Source organism: Pantherophis guttatus, chromosome 4 (assembly GCF_059756535.1).
Source record: "Pantherophis guttatus breed Tessera chromosome 4, ASM5975653v1, whole genome shotgun sequence".
Lineage (NCBI taxonomy): Eukaryota > Metazoa > Chordata > Lepidosauria > Squamata > Colubridae > Pantherophis > Pantherophis guttatus.
The window spans coordinates 121520722-121537517 of record NC_142066.1 but is presented as its reverse complement, the minus strand read 5'-3'; the positions used below and the strand labels follow the sequence as shown (position 1 = coordinate 121537517).

Below are 16796 nucleotides of genomic sequence, written 5' to 3'. Positions count from 1 at the left end.
TTTAAAAGCCTCTGGACTTTAAGTATATTTGTGGCATATTAATCCACATAACTGATTGTACTGCCAGGCAATTGATGGGTAGCATCTTCCATCTTTTTTTTGCAGTTGCTGCTGCTCAGATACTACCCCTAAACTATAAAAGTTAATTTGCATCCAACATGCTCACAATTAATCTCTATGTTCTGACCAGAACAAGCACATATGCTATTAAGTCCAGTTATTAACAACAACAAAAAGCTTCATTATTTCAGGGCACATTTAAAAAGTGAACTAGCAAAACAGGCAGGCATTAGCGACAAAAGAGAATGGGAGCATGAGAATGACAGAGAGGGAGGGAGGGAAGGAGGGAGGGAGGGAGAGGGAGAAAGGAAGGAAGGAAGGAAGAAAGGAAGGAAGGAGGAAGGAAGGAAGGAAGGAAGGAAGGAAGGAAGGAAGAAAGAAAGAAAGAAAGAAAGAAAGAAAGAAAGAAAGAAAGAAAGAAAGAAAGAAAGAAAGAAAGAAAGAAAGAAAGAGAGAGAAACAGGCACTGAACTTTCCAAAGTCACTGGAAGCAATACTGTGAGAAATTAGACAGTTCCTTTTATGTTCACAATGGCAGCAAAATAGAGGCGAATGTAAATGATTCCTTCTCTGTTCTTCACCATGAAGAAAACAATTTGGTCGATAGGAATAAAATATCCAATAAACGTGATCAAATTGAAGAGCGGGAGATAACAGCTTCAATTTACTTATCTACTTTTTCTACACAGTGGTGCAAATTGGACAAAAAAAAAGGTGGACAACTGAATGGTTAAAATAAGAACCATACATTGAATCTAGACTAACAACAGTATGACAAAAGCTTTCTGACTTTTAATCTGTGGACATAACCAATTCACAGGGCCAAACCTCAGAGATGGATAGTTGTTAACTGTCACAATAAGACACATAATTTCTCCATCTTGCCCATTTGTGGTTTCATTTCTTTATTGTTGATCATTAACAGAAGGGAAATAAGATATGCATCAATTACATTTTTGCATATTTACATTTAATAATTGTGATGAAATTGTCATGTCTGACATGCAGTGTGCTTATTTACCTGCAAGGCATCCATGAATTGTGTAGGATTCTCCTTTTTTTCACTTGGTAGCCTTCCCTGCAGCAATATATGCACATGCAATTGTAAAATTGCTACTTATAATTGAATTTACTTACCCTGTGTTTTCATTTGTCTTCCTAGGATATAATAAGCCATAAAAACACATTATCTATGTGTGCTACTGAATGATATATATCTCTGAATGTGAGGAATTACAAAGCAGGAAGTATATAAGAGATAAATTACATAAGCTGTACTATTGCCAACATGTATTTTGAAAATAATGTCATGCAAAATGAAAAATAAAATTAACCTTTGTTTGTGTTGGCCAAGAGAAAACTGGAAAGGGAATCACTAGAACAATAAATAGGATTCAGCTGTTGCAATAGAAAGAACAAGAATATTTTGAAGTATATTTTAGGGTAGAAGCTTGAACTTTTTACACTATTTCGAGCTTTAGCATTGTTATCTAGAAGAATGCTATCATACAGAATAGCAACCATCATTGAATGAAAGATGAGATTCTTAATATTAACCTCCATGCTAACAAAAATATTATATCTGAAGCTGATACAGCACATTTGGCTTTCAATCTGCCACATTGAATTTGCAATTACTTCAGGCCTGGGGAGAATGCATGTCCTGAGGTTAGTGATACTAATTTAAGATGCCTCATCATGACTCTACTATATGGCAACATTTTCAGGAGTCACACAGAACAAAGATACACAAAATGCATCATTTTAACCAAAGCTTATTTTTTCCCCTCTATTGAGGAAATACTGATAAAGTTTTTAGCATTTGAACTTATTGATAAAATAACTCAAGAAATGTATTAAGACACCAGTTATTTAGAACATCTGAGCCTTAGATAAAGCGGGGAAGGTTTTTTAGGTTTGTAGGTTATTGTCACTTTTATTAGAAATCTAAGATTCCTCAACCAGAATCTAGTGCAAGATTTAAATTCTTAAATTTAGATTCTTCTAAATCTAGGAAATTGTTTTGAGTATAGAAATTGAATTGGGCGTTTATTACAGATGGAGGCAAATATACGCGTTCCAGGATAATGTTGCAGGATCTAATTCTAGGTGGGTCATTCAGAAGGTTTAGTGTTCCAAGCTTTCAGACTCATGCTGGAGCTCATCTCTCTAATGGAATGTGTGCTTTCGGCTATTCTATGCATAGTATTTATGTGGTGCCTGATTGGGTATAGTTTCTATTGTTTGATTGGATTGTTGATAACCAGCTATTAAGTTGTTGGCTGTTGTTTCATTGTGCTGCCAAGCCTTTTGCTGCTAAGTACCTGATACTTAGCAGCACTCCTGTTGACTGACAAAGAGCTCGTTTCCCAGGCTTCAATTACTTCACTGGCTATGTTTGTACCTGCTTGACCAACAACCTGAGTAACTGCAAAATTGAATGTATGTCTTTGTTCTTTGCAATGTAAGGCTACCAATGAATTCAGTCTCTTTGTCTGACCACTCTTTTGTGTTCTTGCAATCTAATGGCTAGCTTCCTCTCCCTCTTACATTAAAAGTCCAAACAATTTTTGCAATGCATTATTTGTTTTTGTATGGTAGTGTCTTGGGTGTGAGATGGCCACTTGCAGATTTCAGCAGTTGCATTCTACTGTTTCTGAAATGTTTTTGCTGTATATGTTGGTGCTATACACAGTAGCTGGTCTTATACCTTCTTTCTTTCTTCCTTTCTCTTCCTTGCATGTTGTGTAGGCATCTTGTAATAAATGTGTGTGGGTATCCATTCATTGCCTGAATTGTTCACCTAGGTACCTTCTCTACAATTGTTTAGCTTGCCAAGTGCTACAGTGAATTCTCACTTTTCCATTTAGTGTTCTGATGCAACTCTTTTTGCATGACAGTGGCTGCTTATTATTGAGACTAAGAAAGCGTGGACTTTACGATAAACCATGGTTTCCATCTTTTTGCGTCTTGACAAGCACATCTAAAAATGGTTTAGTTTGTTCCACATCAGATTCCATTTCTGTTCACTCATCATCACTCAAAATAGTAAATTTCAGATAGCATATGAAACAATTGGCAGCTTGGGTTGCACATTCTTACATTTCAACTTAATCTAGCAATTTTCTATTAGATTTGATTTACGTTCAGCTCACCTGCGACTATACATGCATCATCTTATGTCAGAAACTTACTGACTTCTGTTCTGTGTATGTACATATTTCTAGTTTTCATTTAATGTAAAACAAACAATTCATTGTATGCACTCAAATCCTACAGTACAAATTCATCTGTTCTAGTTTTGTCTTATAAATACAACCATATTGATACTCAAGGATAGCCTGCTATAATTTCTGTACAGGACATTTAGTAACTCCCACCTTATCAAGGACTTATTCACCTATTTGTAAGAAACTAAGTGGAACAAAATGAAGTAGGCACTTCTAATATGCTTCCATTTCTGAAAAAAAAAAATCAATTTTAACAAGCCCAGGTCTATAAGTGAAAGATGAATGCCTGACCTTGAAGAACACTTTTTGCAAACTCCTATTAGAATTTTAGGAAACAGATACTTTATGCAACTGAGACATCATCTCTAATGCAAGAACTTATTGAACAAAAACATGATGTTCTTCTGGGAGATTTACTGAAAACTGACATTTCCACTAATAATTTGCTATCTGAGAAAATACCGTATTTTTCGGAGTATAAGACACACCTTAGTTTTTGGGGAGGAAAATAGGAAAAAAGCTAATTGGTGGGTGGATTGGCCTTCTGGAATATCCCCAATCAGCTGTTTCTGGAGGTGAATTTTAGCAACAGGTTCATTGGTTGTGAGCTTTGTGCCTTGCTTTTTTTCTGCCTCTGAAAGCCTCCGAAACAGCTTCAGAAAAAAAGGCTTTTTGTCTGAAGCTGCTTTCAGAGGCTTATATTCTGAAGAACTATCTGTACTCTGTTCAATCTCCTTTCTTTGGTATTGGTATGTAGATTAACCTCTTCCGATTTGTTGGTTATTGTGTCATTCTCCAGATTTGTTAACATAATTTGGTTAGAACCTTTACTGATTACTCTTTTGTTGCTTGCCATATTATTTTATATAAAAGCCTTTCAGAGGCTTTTTTTTTGAAGCTTTGTTTCTGAGGCTTTTTTTCTGAAGCTTCTTTCAGAGGCTTCTTTCAGCTCTGAAATCTCCATTTGCTAGGCTGGGTGGGGCTACATTCGGAGTATAAGACGCACCCAGCTTTCCATTTCAAAATGGAAGACCAGCTCTTCTGGTTTCCAGCATTGCCGCAAACACAAAGGCCAGCTGATCATTGCGTGCGCATGCATGCCAGAAACCCGGAAGAGGAACCAGCAACGCCACATGTACCAGGCAACATGGCTCCATGTGCCACTTCTGGGACACATGCCATAGATTCACCATCACAGGTATAAACAAATACAAAAGCTATTAACTTGTCTCTGAATATTTGGCTCTTTTACTAGAAACACATAGATCGTAATATAATTTTCTCCAGCGTCACTTCCATCTTCACAATATATAATTATTTAACATGTTCTATAGCTACCATCCATTAATGTATTCCAGGGAACATTCTCCAATATAGTCTTTTTGCATACCACCATGTGAAGTGAGATTATTTGCTAGAGTTTTATAGCAGAACCTGGATGCAGTTGTACAGTATAAAGGTTTCAGAGGAACCTTGAAAAATCAATCCACTGATTGCAGAATTTTAATAGGGGGCCAACTTGAAGGCAATGTTTGTGACTTTATAGATATACATTTATTGGTGATGGTATACAAAATAAAGTTAAATTTTATTTGTGAAAAAATGTTGAAGATGCCACTGAATAGTGGTAACCCTAGAAGTGAACATTTCTTGTTCTTCTCAGTATTTACTCTTCTAATTATTTTTAGGGAGGGTGATTACACATTTATTGAATTCAGATGAACTTTGAAGAAACAGGATTAAAAAAAGTATTTATGCCTTTGAATTTTGGTGTTGGAGATTACTTTTGAGATTACCATGATTACCTAAGAAAACAAACAAATAGATCATTAAGAGTTTTCACTTGAGGCCCAAATGATTAGGCTCAAATTATTTTGTTTTGGATACATGATGTGAAGATCCAGCTCTATAGAAAAGGCTCAAATGTTGGGAAAGGTGGAGGGAATGAGAAAAAAAGAGGATGATAGCAGTGGTAGGTTTCAAATTTTTTTACTACCGGTTCTGTGGATGTGGTTTGGTGGGTATGGCATGGCTTGGTGGGCGTAGCAGGGGAAGGATACTGCAAAATCCCCATTTCCTCCCGATCAGCTGGGACTCGGGAGGCAGAGAATAGATGGGGGCAGGGCCAGTCAGAATTGTTACTACCGGTTCTCTGAACTACTCAAAATTTCTGTTACCGGTTCTCCAGAACTGGTCAGAACCTGCTGAAACCCACCTCTGGATGATGGGCAGGAAGGTGACTGAACTCAATGGTAGTGACAATGAATGCATTGTTGGAAAACCTGAAAGACAAAGTTAGAGAAAGATCATCATGCAGAAAATTTATCTACATGTTTGTTAAGATTTGAAAACAACTTGATGGCACATAATCAATCATTTAGCTCAGGATTGTGCATATCTATCAAGAGCAAGGATTAGATGCTACAGATTGTGATGGTTTAACTGCTTGCTGAAATACTTCCTTTTCATACTAAACCACTATTCTGGTTTTATCTACTAGTTCTTCCTTGGAATATAGTAATTGAAAAAACGGCACTAAAAATGTTGTGGAATGTTTCATCTTACTCTCTGATACGTATGGCGTAGTTTGGTGGAGAAAACAAATATAGCAAACAAAATAGAGGGACTACTTTTTTCTCTTTTTTGAATATGATCAGATCCAAATCTTCTCTTTGCTTAATCCTATCATACCTTCCCTGTCCCAGACAAAGCCTGCTACATTATCAAGGCCATCTAAATTGAAGAATAGACACTTCCGTCACCATTCATAGTATAGCCCCAGGTCAACACTATAAAGAGAATTGCACAGAGAGCAGCCCAACATTCCATCTGCAATCAGAGATGCTTTATTATTCAGTTTCCCACCTCCTTAACAAAGGACTTCTCAACATTCCTGCACTCTAATAAGCCCAGTTATATGAACAAGGAGATGCCTAATCTCCACTAAAGATGTCAGCCAATCATATCCCTAGGGCAGGGCTGTCAAACTCTCAGCTCACAGGCCAGATGCTTCATGTGCTGGCCACACCCATGCCCAAAGGGGGAAAAAGTCCCGATACGTCATGTGACGACGTGAGTTTGACACCCCTGCCTTAACTTAAAAAAAAAAAAACTCTGTTTCCCCATTGTTCAGGTTAATATTTTCTTGTAAAGCAGATACCCAATGTTGTAAATAAATATGGTTCCTTTTCCACTGTATTATTTTTGAATCTTCTATGACTATAGTTTCTATTTCTTGCCCTTTCAAGAAAATAAGAAGACAGCAGGGTGCTATAAATACCATATAGCACCCCCAAAATATTAAACATTGTAAACTTGATGTTCTCTCATATGTCAGTTATTTTCAGAATAATTTACATAAATTATCGCTTAAATCAGAGTAAATATTAAAATGATTTCTCAAACACATTTTTGTATGTATAAAAATAAGTAGGACAGAATTGACATGGCAAACTTATGGTTTATGTCAAAAAAAGTTGAGCTATGCAACTTTTTGAAACATCAGCATCATTTTGGCTTGGTGCAACAAATTCCATATTTAGAGCTTTTTGGCTCCTTTTGCAACTTACTGTTTTCCTTGCTGATCTAACTTACTACTCATATCAGCCTTGCTTGATGTCATATATTTTATAATCAGTTTTCATATAATCTGATGGGATTGGCAGAAGTTTTGGCAGAAGGAATGGTTATCAATCTATTTATTAGAGCATGCTCTGGGTCTCAAGCTTCAGTATTAGCTTTTTTTAAAGTGCTATCTATAACCTTTTAGAAGACAGTTGAAAAATATGAAAATGTGAAAGTGTGGGTAAAGATACCTAGATGAACAGTAACTGTGAAATTCACACTTCTATGTAATAGTGTAATAGTGTTCCTACTGGTTTTCAATGGCTGAAGAGATATGGAACTGCACCTCTTAGAAGTTGAAGCAGCTGCTTTACCCTTAAAAGGAATTTTGTTACACTAAAAGACATTCTCCTATCTTATGCTCTGGGGACAATTTTTCACTTCTATTATGTGAGACATTTTAGGAAGGTGATTGATTAAGGAAATGTGCAGGTTCAAAGGAGCATCAATTCCCAAAGCACCCCAAAAAGATTTTTTTAAAAAGCTAGACCAACTCTGGAATTGGCATATTGCATGGATTTGAGCAAGCCAAGGTTGATGTTTCTTCCAAAAAATTTGAATGCAGTACTAGTGTTCCCTCAGCGATTGCCACCAAATTGTAGGGGTTAATGTGAAAGAAGGAAAAAGAATATACAGTAGGATGATAGTTTTATTATCCATGTTTAATTTAATGTAATTGTAGTTAAAGGTGAAATGTTCTTTCTCACTCACTTCAGTATTCTACCCGGCCAACCTTTTGAATGCAGTGTGCATTCCCAAAAGATCTTTGTTCTGCCAGTGTGACATTTGTGTTCCTATAGCTGTGACTAGGAAGAAATTTAAAGAAAAGAAAAAGCTGTTTCTGCTTCATAAACTAAAAGAGCTTAAGCAACCATAAATGTTAGCTTCTCTGTCAGAAAACCCCATAGCTAGGCCTGTTAATATTAAAATGCATTGAAATCTGGAGACTGATTCTCAGTAACTATCCATTCCTCTGGCATTTTCACAATTTGTTTTAAGAGATGCTATCATTGTGGTCTACTTTGCCAAGAACGGATGAATTATGATTCTGAAGTACAGCTTTTCAAGGCTTCTTCCCAAAAGAAATATTTCTTTCATGTAATGTTTTTTCTTTTTCTTTTTAATTTATTTTCTGCCTCTTGTATGGGGGGATATTCTGGAGGAGGTAGGAGCATAACTCCCATTCTAAAAAGCCTGTGAATGTTTCAGAATTCAACTCATGGATCATAAGTATGGCTACCAAGAGAACAGAAATCCTGCTTTCAAGCAAGGGCAACTGAAGATGTTAGCTTTCCCTTAGTAATGGTGTCATGTAATCAAAGCAGACTAGTCATGTGGTATCCTTACCCAGCAAATCTCTTTTGGATTGGTCCTACTCATGAAAAGTTCTCTTCAGATTTTTAAAAAGTCACTACAGCTTGAAGAAGGAAGTCATATACACCTGGATTGGAAAAATCTGCAATGCTACTGTACAAAAATTTAACCAGTTTGCAGATTGTACAAATAATTTAAACATGATTGAAGTAATATAAATTTCCATTAAAGCTAGGCATTATCTATGCAATTGGCTCCTGGATTATGGATATAGTTCATAATTCAAACATTCTGAACTTTTCTTTCAAGGATTAGAAAAATTTAGAAATATTTTCTCTCCTGTTGGAATTCCAGATTCCAACTGTAGTTGGAATAACCAGGAAGGAAATTTACGTCAAATGCCAAGTGATTCCTTGGAAGCTCCCAATTTTGTACCATTTGGATGGAATCTGGAACAATATTAGGATATGTGTATGGAACAAAGTCATATGTTACAGATGCCCTTGGTTTTAAAGAATAGTCAGAAGAAAAAGTGACAGAAGAGATGCCTAGTGCACCACTGATGGAAAATTAAATAAACCCAACTGGAGGTGATAGCTTTTCTTAGAGAAAGCCTTCTTTTTACCATTCTGGCAATAAGAGTGGTTAAAAAAAAGAAGCCCTACTTCTCCACACTTATTGTGTCCTCCCAGTGCTGGCCAGCATCCCATTTAGAGAAATCCAGGTGGGAAGGAGGGACTAATGAAGCATTTACAGAGTTCTGTAAGGATAGTCTTAATATTTGGTGGATAAAATCACTCTGATTTTCTATTATTTTAATTCCATCTGGGTAGGCCCACTCTTGTGATTTTATCCAAGTTTAAGCCTATTAGTCCTAAGGAAGTGTATAGGCACTTATATGCTTGATTCATGCCCCTCTTGGTTGGTTAAGATATCCAGGGAGGAGGTACATAAGTGGATCCATGTGGTAGTTAATACCTCTTTAATTTTCCACTTCTGAAAGAGGTGGTGATACATCCCCTCCTCAAAAGATCATCCTTGTATCCAGCTGATCTGGGCAACTTTCAAGCAATCTTCTTTTTGTGGGGTGCCTTGGGGGCTCTACCTTGGGGGCTCTTTCCTTTTTTATTATTTATATAAAGCCACTGGGTAAGATAACATGTTGTTATGAGGATAAATATTATCAATATGCTGATGATACCAAATGATACATCTTTGCCCTTGGCCATCCAAATGAAACTATTGAATTTCTGTCCCAGTATCTGGACACTATGAAGGTCTTGATTGGGAAGAACAGATTGCATTGCATTGCTATTTCACCAAAACTGAGTGGCTACAGATTCTAGGTCGCTCAGATCTAGAGCTAAATTGTTACCACCTGGTTCTGGGCAGAGTGGCACTGTCTTGTTTAGACTTGGTGTGCAATTTCAAGAACATCTGCCTGATTCACATACCCCCATAGGGAAAGCATGCTCTAGGTTTTCTCCATACACTGCCTGTCAGCCATGGAAGTCATATTAGGCTGGAAGCTTCAATGCTTCCAATAAGATAAGCTCTTATTCCTCTAGTGTGCCTATGGAACATTTGCTGCCTAGAGTCATTTGTTGAGGTGGATGGTCCTACCAATTAAATTATCATTTTAATCTGGGCTGTATATTAATGTTTAGCTGTTTTTTATGTTTTCTCTAATTTTGTATGCTGTTCAGAGTCCAGTGGGTTTAGGTGGCCAATAAATGTAAATTATACTCATAATACTGTAAATAATAAATTGTTCCTCAAGTTTATTTATTTATTTAATTTATTTATTGAATTTCTATACCGCCCTTCTCCCAAAGGACTCAGGGCGGTGAACAGATTAAGATTTCATATACGTATATATATTTTTTTATAAACAGTAAATAATAAATTGAGTCAACTTGGTGTATCTGCTAAGACCTTAGCATAGAATTTAGATGTTTATGCTAGCCCTGCTTGTTGAAACAGAAAGGTCTTCAGGAAACGTCAGAAAGTGCGAAGATCTGGGATTATTCGTATTCCAGGAGGTATTTTGTTCCAAAGAGTAGGTGTCCCCACAGAGAAGGCTCTCTCCCTTGGAACTATTAGATGACATTGTTTTAATGATGGTACTATGAGTAGGCCTACTCTGTGAGAGCGTATTGGTTGGTGGGAGGTTATCAGTTGCAGCAGGTGGTCTCGTAAGTACTCAGGTCCTAAGCCATGGAGCACTTTAAAGTTAAGAACCAACACCTTGAAGCGCACACGGAAGGCCACCGGAAGCCAGTGCAGCTCGTGGAGGTGTTACATGTTGCTGTCATAATTACTCGCGCGACCGCATTCTGGACCAGTTGGAACTTCCGGGTACACTTCAAGGGGAGCCCCATGTAGAGAGCATTGCAGTAGTCAAGTCGGGAAATGACGAGGGTTTGAGTGACTGTGCATAATGAGTCCCGGTCTAGAAAGGGACGCAATTGGCGAATCAGGCGAACCTGATAGAAAGCTCCTCTGGCCACAGCTGTTATATGATCTTCTACAGACAGTCGTGCATCCAGGAGGATGCCTAAATTGTGAGCTTTCTCTGCAGGGGTCAATGACTCATCCCCAATATTTAGTGATGGGACTAACTGGCTGTACCGGGACACCAGCAGCCACAGCCACTCAGTCTTGGAAGGGTTGAATCGAAGCCTGTTTCTCCCCATCCAGACCCGTACGGCCTCAAGGCACCGGGACATCACTTCAAGGGCATCATTGGGATGGTTTGTGGTGGAGGTGTACAGCTGAGTGTCATCAGCGTACAGATGACATTGCATTCCAAAACCATGGATGATCTCACCCAATGGCTTCACATAAATGTTGAACAGGAGAGGCGAGAGGACCGACCCCTGTGGCACCCCGCAAGTAAGGGGCCTTGAGGTCGATCTCTGTCCACCTGTCAACACTGACTGCGAACTGTCAGAGAGGTAGGACGAGAACCACCATAATATGGTGCCTCCCACTCCCAGCCCCTCCAACCAGTGCAGCATGATACATGATCAATGGTATCAAAAGCCGCTGAGAGATCTAATAGGACCAGGATAGAGGAACATCCCCTATCCCGAGCCCTCCAGAGATCATCAACCAACGCGACCAATGCTGTTTCTGTGCTGTATCCAGGCCTGAAGCCGGACTGGAACGAGTCTAGATAGACAGCTTCATCCAGGTACTGTGGGAGCTGTCGTGCCACCACACTTTTGACAACCTTCGCTAAAAAGCGAAGGTTGGAGACTGGATGGTAGTTTGCTAAAACAGCCGGATCCAGAGAGGGCTTCTTAAGGAGGGGTCTCACCACCGCTTCTTTCAAGGCAGGAGGTAAGAATCTCTCGCTCAGAGAAGTGTTAATAATTCTCTGGAGCCAGCTACGTATAACCTCCTGGATAGCCAGCACTAGCCAGGAAGGGCATGGGTCCAATAAACATGTGGTCGCATTCAGCTTCCCCAGTAACCTGTCCACGTCCTCAGGAGTCACAGTATCAAACTCATCCCAGATAATGTTCTCAAGATCTGCCCTCATCATTTCATCCGAATTAACCCAGTTAGAGCCCAAGCCTTCCCGAATCTGAGCGATTTTATCATGCAAATATTGTGCAAAATCCTCAGCTCGTCCTTGCAGAGGGTCTTCCCGGGCTCTCAGCTGGAGTAGAGAGTGGGTAACCCTAAACAAGGCAGCTGGGTGATTATCTGCTGATCCAATAAGAGCGGAAAAATAGTTACATTTTGCCACTTTTATCACCACCAAGTAGGTCTTAATATAAGATATAACTAGTGTTTGGTCGGATTCGGAACGGCTGGTCTTTCAACTGCTCTCTAGGCATCTTTTCCGGTGTTTCATCCCCCTCAGTTCATCAGAGAACCAAGGAGCTGGGTAGGTTCGATGCCGGGTCAGAGGCCACAAAGGCACGACCCGGTCTGAAGCACCAGTGGCCATCCTATCCCAGGACACCACTAGGTCTTCAGCCGAGTCATGAGCCAAGGTCTCAGGAAATGGCCCAAGCTCCATATGGAACCTATCAGGATCCATCAGGTGCCTGGGGCGGAACCATTTAATTGATTCCGCCTCCCTGCGGTGGGTTGTAGTGGTCAGAAGGTCAAGCTTAAGGAGAGAATGGTCTGACCATGACAAGGGTTTGATGACTATATCGCCTATATCTAGACCATTCAGCCACTGGTCAGAGATAAAAATCAAATCCAGAGTGTGTCCCCCCCGTGTGAGTAGGGCCATGAACTAATTGGGTCAGGTCCATGGCCGTCATGGAAGCCATAAACTCCCGAGCCCCTTCAGACGTTTCACCAATGGATGGCAGATTGAAATCTCCCATAACCAGTAGCTTAGGAGTCTCAACTGCCACCTCGACTATTACGTTGAGGAGCTCAGGCAGGGCTGCTGATACATGGCAGGGAGCCAGGTACGCAATCAACAGGCCCATCTGTAACCCATAACCCCACTTCACGAGGAGGGACTCACATCCGGTTGTCTGAGGAACAGTGACTTCCCTAGGGTCAAGACCTTCCTTTATAATGACCGCCACACCTCCACCCCTGCCCCAAATCCTTGGCTGATGGAATGCGTGGAAACCTGGTGGGCACATTTCTAAGAGGAGGACCCCCCCTTCATTGCCCAACCAGGTCTCTGTAATACCTGCCAGGTCTGCTTTCCCCTCCTGAATTAGGCCACAAATGAGGGGGGCTTTGTTAGCCGCGGACCTGGCGTTGCATAACATCAGCCTAAGACTCGGACTCTGAGACCTTGAGCAACCCAAGGAACGAGAAGAGCTTTGGAGGTCGGAGCACACCACCGCTTGAAGATAGTAGGTGCGTACCCCCCTGACATAATGTGGCCTCCTGCTCCCACCATATCTGCCCCTCCCAACCATAACCTTGATGGAACAGCCCATTTCCATGCCAGTATTAAGTCTGCCTATTCCCAGTTCCAAGTTTCCTATGATGTAATTTTATATTGACTTTGGCTTCACTTTTGGAAAATTATTTATTAATCCCTCCCTCTGTGGATTGCCCCCAAATCCACATGATCCACCCTGTTTATACCCACCCCCCTTTCAGAAGCCATTAAGATTTTGGTTAGAAAATTAGATAAGAAAGGCCTTAATCCCCTCTTAGCACCATGCCACTTCTCAGGATTCCAAAATCCGTCATCAAGGTAGGCTCTCGATAATGTGGAGGGCCAAATTTGTGAGAGGGGGGAGTCTCGCAATGCCAAGAGTTCGGTCACAAAATACATCTAGTAAGTCAGATGGGTATAGCATTTGGGTCTGGTCCAACAGTCTGATGTAAGAGTCTTGAGGCAGGAGAGTAATGAATTCAGTGTGGGTAAGAAACTGGTCTCCCTTGCCCTCTCACGGCAGGGGGAAGGAGTTTAGTGCTATCTCAGGATGGACAGAGGATAAAAATCTAGTCATTTTCTCATGGCGGCTTGTTCTGAATGAGATGGACATAATAAATTTGTTGTTCCGTCTGCTCAAATGATGTCAGTAATTCGAAACTCCCTCAGCATCCACATTAGTAGCTGCCCAGACAACGTATGACAAGAGGGTGGCTCAGTTGGAAATAAAGCCAAACAGTGAAGGTAGAATGATAATAGCTCCATGGGGGGGGGTAGATGTATATAAAGAGGGAAGGTAGTCTAGATGGTGAAAGTATAGTCTGGAGGCAGCTAGGTCAGTGTCAAAATCAAGGTGGTAATGTATAAGCTGGAGGCGGCTGGGTTAGGGACTAGCCGAGGCAGAGAATTGAGAAAGGTGGGGGAGGCCTCCAAGGTGACCAGGTAGATAGTCTTTTGTCAACCTCTGGCCTCTCCTACTCTCGGCATATTGAATAGTCATCTGCATATATTGCCAGGCTCCAGACTTTAGCTTATAATGATGTCTTCCAATTCCAGCAAGAGTCTAAACACCTTGTGTGATTCAGGGCACTCAAGGCACTCCAGGGGTTAATAGTTTTTAGATTCCCTCTGATGACGTTGCAAGCTGTCACTGGCCTTAGCTCAGGCCTCTTGAACAGGTAGTCATTATCGCCCCAGCAGCTATCGTCGGTGAGGGCAACTTCAGGTTTCCCAGCAAGTCCCCAAACCAATTCGGAGCCCCCAGGGTGTCTAGGGCTTGACAGGGACTGCCATGGTGCTGTTTGTCACCGCCACCCACCGCCATTGTCGTTCCAACCGCCGTTGCTTTAAGAATGGAGGAACTGATGTAACTGCCATTAACGGAACTGCTAGAGTTAGCCTCCCATGGGGCCTTCACATGCCAATATCTGCCCAGTTCCGATGATCTAGAGGGTGAGAGAAACCTCATTGAGCTGGTAAAAGGCTCCCCTAGTTAGTGCTGGGGCTGAAGGGAGTTAAATCAGCCCCGGTGGACCTCCAAATGACCTAAAGCCGCCCCATCATCAGACGGAGATTAGGCGAGAGCTGCCATCTTGGCACATGGTGACTGATTCCAGTTCTGTTGGTCCTGACCCTGCTTACCTTTTGTCTTGGTTCTTTGCCCAGGCTTAAGGCCCAAATGTGTGAAGAAACCATCCAATGTGTTAATGATTAGGATAATTTTTTTGCAGCAGCTGTATTTTAATTTTTGTATTTGTTGTTGTAATTTTAATATTATTTGATGCTGGCTGAGAGTTACTTGTTGACTAAAACTGATTAAATAAAATGTCACATTGTTTGAGTTGAACAGCCTCATAAATCCATTTAATAAATAAATACGTTATTTATATGTTATCATTAATTAATAGTCCAAAAAATCTTTGAAAGTACATGAAAGAGTGTATATATTGTACATATATCATACAAAGATAGCTGCCACTTATTTTTCTGCTCCCCACATATTTATAGATCCACTTTCAGAAGAGAAAGCTCCTATCTTTAATAACTTTTAAAAAATTAAAATCAAAATATAGAGATCTAATCAAACCCATTATCATTACAACTTAATAGCTGGTAATAAAACCGAGAACATTAGTTTCAACAAAGAACAGCAAGAGAGACTTAGTTCATTAGTTGTGAAATGGTTCCAAACATTGTTGTGACTCATTGTCTCAAATGTGTTTGGGACACATGAATGCAAGTGGACACATGCAGGGTTTAACTTATACATTGTAAGTTGTGTTTTCTATTCAATAAAATAAAAAGCTCCAAATAAATAAGTAAAAGTTATTGGGGGAATCTCAAAGATATACATTCATTCCTTTTGAAGTGTGTGCATTTTTCAAATTAGACTATTTGCTATGTGCTCAATATATAAACTCCAGGAAACAAAAAGTGAAACTCCAATACACATCTCAATACACATCTCAATTTAACATAAACTGTTAGCTAGAATAATCCTATTATATTAATTTAATCCTATATGTCAGCTCCAAAATACCTTAGTTGCATTTAACTCCTGACATTATTTACAGATTTTAAGCCCTATAACCAACTGGGTTACAAAGAGTGAAACAAAATTAATCCCTTCACCACCATAGCTTTAGTTTAAATAGGGATGTTTTAATAAACTAAATAGGAAAACAATTATTGAAATAAGCTCCTTTATCCATGTATTATTTCTCCACATAATCACTATCATTCTGTATGTCCTTTTTTGCAGTGATGAACAAGCTACTGAAAACCATCAGGAAATAACTCCCCATTTTGAATGCTCAACCAGATACTGATAGTTATTTTCACCTCTTCATCCGAGTCAAAGAGATGTCTACAAAAGTATTCCTTCAATTTTTGGGAAAAGATGGAAATAGCTTAGTGCCAACATTGAATGGCAAATGAATAAACAACACATCCAATTTACAATTGCCTTTAGGGTGGCTTGTAACTTGTAAGGTCTAGCATTGTTGTATTGCATTAAAATTTCTTTCCAAAAGAATTCTAAATTCTCTTTAATCATTGTTTTAAAGTTTTCAATATAGTGATCTGAGTTGCTATCAGTACCAGGGGACAAGAAAATTCACATGAATGATACCACCTGTATCATCCCAACCTGTAACAATCAGTTTTTTTTTTTGTGGAAGCCTGGATTTTGACTTTTTTTCCTTGCAGGTAAAATATTTGTAATGATATTCCATGAATTAATGCTTCATTTCTGGATCATAATGATAACTAAAGTTTTGTCAGCAATCACAACGCTGTGAAGAAATTCCTAATCTGTATCTTTGTATCACAATAAATTTGTGGACAAATTTCAACTGTTGAAACTTCATTTCTGCTAACAGCATGCAAGGAACTCATCTTGCACAAATTTTTCACTATTTAAGAACGTCACTAATGTGACTAAACATTCCTGTGATATGCCAAGCTTAACAATAATTTCCCTTTGTTCTGATTGTTGATTGTTCTTAATTGTCCATCAACATTTTCACGTAAAATGTAATCAGAATAGAGCTGGAAGAGACCTTGGAAGTCTTCTAGCCCAACCACTTGCTGAGCACATTGTAAGCCGCCCTGAGTCTTCGGAGAAGGGCAGCATATAAATCAAATTAAAAAAAAAAAAAGCAGGAGACCCTATACAGACAGGTAAATGCCCAATC

The 16796-nt window shown here is 39.6% G+C and overlaps 1 long non-coding RNA gene across 2 annotated transcripts; it reads left to right on the top strand.

The window, feature by feature from the left end:
• The first annotated feature begins 13720 nt into the window (after nt 1-13720).
• LOC117655040 (uncharacterized) lies at nt 13721-16135 on the top strand. 2 transcript variants are annotated; one of them, XR_004588511.2, is made up of 2 exons: nt 13721-13845; nt 15863-16135. It is a non-coding gene; the product is annotated as an uncharacterized LOC117655040 (long non-coding RNA). The 2 variants fall into 2 exon arrangements; XR_009620395.2 differs by lacking the exon at nt 13721-13845 and adding an exon at nt 14203-14553.
• The last annotated feature ends 661 nt before the right edge of the window (nt 16136-16796 follow it).